This window comes from Gossypium raimondii, chromosome 8 (assembly GCF_025698545.1).
Source record: "Gossypium raimondii isolate GPD5lz chromosome 8, ASM2569854v1, whole genome shotgun sequence".
NCBI lineage: Eukaryota > Viridiplantae > Streptophyta > Magnoliopsida > Malvales > Malvaceae > Gossypium > Gossypium raimondii.
In genome coordinates this window covers 480,803-485,192 of record NC_068572.1, presented here as the reverse complement: position 1 = coordinate 485,192, position 4,390 = coordinate 480,803, and the positions used below count along the sequence as shown (strand labels likewise).

Below are 4,390 nucleotides of genomic sequence, written 5' to 3'. Positions count from 1 at the left end.
AATTATCTACCAAATTCTCACAAAAGGCTTTTAAGAAAATATTAGTTAGTAAAGCCATCCACCTAGTAGTGTGGAACGAGCAAAATTACGTAGTAAATATGTCTTCATGAGACTGCTGTATTTCTTTAAGAACTAGAAGAACTATTAGTGAAGGCACAATAGTTTATTGTCTCAAATCTACCTCACTGTGCAATGAATAAAGTACATCAAGCAGGGATTTATCCCTCGCCATAAATATATCGCACTGCTCTTTGCCTTGTACAAATTTCCCGAAACACATCTTTGGAATTTTAATATTTGGAACTCCTAAGCTACCTGAAACAGCAGTAAGTTACCCTGACTAAAGTGCATACATACATATACGAAAGTTTCTTAAGCAATGATAAGATAATTAATTGCTAAAAATCTTTATTGATTTCGTAAAGAGACAATCAGACAAATCATGTCATATTAATAATGGGACAAAAAGGTTTTCTGGACTTTTAAAGTTGTGAATTCATCTATCAGGCTCAAGCATTTCCAACATCTAATTTATGACTTACATCTCAAAGCAAAGAATGCAAAGCATTAGGCTTAAAGATCATAATATGCACAACAAATGTAATGGCATGTCATGCATGCATAGATACATTACATTACTACAAGCAAATTTACAGCTTTATCAGTCTATAACATGGTAACATAATCAAAAACTATCAAACATGTCAGAGCGTGCATGTCAGAATGGAAGTACAAAGGCAAAAATATACAGGTTTCTTCTCACTGCAGTATAGTAGAAACAAACTTTTATTGCCTGTAAAGGATGGAAGATGCTAACTCAAGCCTTACAATAGTGCATACATCACAAGCTGCATGCGAGCCAATGGTGCCTCAAGAGACATGAAACTTTACACAGTTAGAATCTTCACATTTACCCCTAAAGTTCAGACTTCAAACAACAGAAAATGGTAGATGAACTAGCTTTTTATACTGTCAAACATGCTGCATTGCAACAAAATATTCAGATTGATATTCTCTGATAAAACAAAAGTTTAACATTTAGAGTTTAAAACAAACAGAAAATGAAAAAATAATTGGAAACAGACTATTAAACAAATGAAAAAATGAAAAATAATTTCCTATATATATGTGCTAAATAAAAACCCAAAATGGCAATCGGTCTTAAATCCCAATCTCTTAACAATTTAAGAAACAAATTCCAATTCCAAAAAATCTCAGTCTCTTAATAAGACAAAAACCAAATATACCAAATACCCTTTCCCTTGCACACAAAAGCTAATTCAAGAGATTACCAAAAAAAAAAAAAAGGCTAATTCAAGAACCAAGCTTGAAAAACAACCAAACCCCCCATTTAATAATTATTTGGAGCAATAAAGCTTTAATACCTTTCAATAATTTCAACAGAACCAATAAAGAAGTAATACCAACCTCAGTAGGATCCATTTGAGCCATGATAGCAGTCAATGGGTCATCTCTTTTTAAGCGACTCTCTTCATTTGGTATTATAGCACCCTTCAATGGACAATGACGATCACCACTCTGGTGACCATAATTTTCGTATCTAAGATATTTTACATTATGGACTTCAACAGCAAATGGTTTAACCTTACCAGGAACACCAGTCTCCAGCCTGAAAGTTCCATCATCGTGTCAAATAGAAGTTATAAAACACACTTTCATGTTATAATAATGTAACCATGAGATGAATATATTTTTCCCTTGTTATAAGAAGGTTAGTTTTAACATTCCTTAAAAAGATGTAGCTTGAGCTTCCTCATGTGAGTAAGCCAGTTTCATTGATCAGTACAATAATTAAATTCATTTGCATAGCGTGACCATGGAAATAAACAATCAAATAGCTTATTTCAGCAATAGAAATCAAATCAAATTGTCTGCTTTTCTCCATAGTAGATCATATTTTCTTTGGTTTACTAGCCAAGATTGTGCGGTAGTGCATGTAGGTATATTCAATTTACCATTGGTTAATATTGCAGAAGCTACTATTGATACATACTATGGAGCATTTTTAAGAACTTCAAACTCTTCCTCTGTCGGTAAAGAACGTCCAAAAACATCTTTAGGTCTTGATTTCCGTTTCTCTTTAGTAGTAGCACCTCCACCGGGCAAAGATTCCTGCTGCCTACAAGATGAAGCTAATAAATTGAGAAAGCCATTTCACAAATATGAAAATAAGCTTAAAATAAAACAAGGAAAACACATGAAAAGTTTTATATTCAAATCAAAATTACATTTCTGTAGAAGGCACATCGGTAGAATGATCATCGGATACGTTGTTATGATCAGTTTTTTTCCTCTCATCAGTAATCTCGGCCGCTTTGGCACTTTCAGCATTATAACCAGGCGGACGAATATACATAAAGCTAACAGCTTTCATCATCTCCACCTAGGAATTCAATAAGGGTTTTCGGGTAATTTAGTCCCCAAAAGAATGAAGATAGAAATCAAGGGCAACCACTTAGATAGGATCATATTCAAAACATTTTCCTTCTCTTTTTTGGAAATTAGTGCCGTCTGGCGAAAGAATTCTTGCACTTGGGCATACTTTATCAAAGTATAAGATAGAATGCTTAGTGCTAGGGCAAGTGAAAGAGAGAGAGAGAGAAAGAGAGAGAGAGAGTAGTAGAATAATAAATAAAAAGAAAGACCAACCTCGCGAGTGACTTCGTCGGCACGGCGCACGCACTGGGCATGGGTCTGCTCAGCGATCCATTTGCGGCGTTGGTTAGGGTAGAAGAGGGGATGTCATGGTTTCTGGTTGAGATAGAGAAAGCAACAAATTTGTAGAGTAACCAAAATATAATAACTTTGAAAAACAAAAATAATCAGAGAAATAGCCAAAGAGAAAAGCAAAAAGTTAACTCCCATGAAGGAAATTCCAACTGCTCATTTACAGAGTAATCAAAATAAAAGATAGTGATATACCTTGATAGGATTGGAAAGCTAGATTTTGGGGTTTCTTCAAAATGCAAATTTGGAAAAGACGACGAGATGACGAGACTCGAATTCGGAGGTAAGGCCAATGAAACATAGATAAGGAGGAGAGGCGGCGGCTGATGGACAGAGAGGAAGGAGAACGACTGCTGTGATGAAAGTGGAGAAAAATGGAAAATATCTGATAGAAATAGAACCGTTAAGACGTTTTCCCAAAGGACATTTTATTTACCCAAAACATTTTTCGGAGAATGTTTTGCTGCTAAACAAACGACCCTTAAAATTTAAATAAAAATTGTAAAAAGTTATGAAAATGATAATTTCTAATATCAATAGAGACAGGTTACATTCGCATGTAAGACCATAGCGAGGCTATGGTAATTATTCAAAATTAAGACCATGGTTGGACCATGGCAGTATTTATATGTAAGACCATAGATGGGCTATGGCATTCTGATGATAAGACCATAACTGGGTTATGGCACTATGGACGTAAGACCATGGTTAGACCATGACAATGTTTATATGTAAGACCATAGCTGGACTATGGCATTTTGATGGTAAGACCATAACTAGGTTATGGCACTACGAATGTAAGACCATGACAGAGTCATGGCAATGCATATGTAATACCATAGTTGGACTATGGCACAAAGGAAACGTGTATCAGGGTTTCAATTGCCTTCATAATATTCATCGATTATAGAGAAGGGATGGTTTCGACCATCGTTTAGCACACTTTGTGTGAGTTTCGGTAAGGGTTCTGATTGACTTCACTACGACAAATATGGAAAGGCATGATGTATCAATGACTGAAGTATGAATATTCATGAATATGAAAGGTATGATTTAAGAGATGTTATGTTTATGTACTATATCTTACCATGTGATGATATCACTAAGTTATGTGTTTAATCATTAGCTTGGGGCTATGGTAAGTGTTTAATATGAACCAAGGTATGTGTGTATGAAATTAATTGAAATGGTGATATCTTGTAATTGTATGTTTAGATAGTAGTATGATGATATAATTCAATTTGAGCATTCATGTATCATATCATGTCTTAAAACGTTCGGATTATAGAAATATCATTGAGTTTTACTCAGCGTGCAGTTTTGTTTTCCTTGTACAGGTTAGGTACTCTCTTTGATTGCTGACTCAGCATCTAACAACAATCTCTATCTTAAGTGTGGCGATGTTTATTTTTGTAATGGCATGTACCTAGGATGTATTTGGTTGTTATTTTTTTTTGTGAATGTGATGTAAATTGAGTTATAAGTATATGTTTATGTTTGAAGCTAAATGTTAGTATGTGGTTTGACCAAAGGCTTGATGTGTATGAAACTTAAAGCTTGATGTCTTAAGTAGCTTTAGGTTAGGCTAAATTGAGTGATTTTGGCATACATTAAACTTTAATTTGGATGATTCATTGTTGAT

At 34.4% G+C, this 4,390-nt stretch overlaps 1 long non-coding RNA gene across 5 annotated transcripts; it reads right to left on the bottom strand.

Annotated features, from left to right (window-relative positions):
• LOC105789996 (uncharacterized) lies at positions 1-3,189 on the bottom strand. Of its 5 annotated transcripts, none has more exons than XR_008198333.1 (6): positions 2,944-3,188; positions 2,671-2,772; positions 2,250-2,404; positions 2,015-2,140; positions 1,429-1,630; positions 1-315 (listed from the first exon to the last, which is right to left on the bottom strand). It is a non-coding gene; the product is annotated as an uncharacterized LOC105789996 (long non-coding RNA). The 5 variants fall into 5 exon arrangements; XR_001132393.2 differs by lacking the exon at positions 1-315 and adding an exon at positions 568-981 and having other exon boundaries at positions 2,944-3,189; XR_008198334.1 differs by lacking the exon at positions 1-315 and adding an exon at positions 568-869 and having other exon boundaries at positions 2,944-3,189.
• Between the last annotated feature and the right edge of the window lie 1,201 nt (positions 3,190-4,390).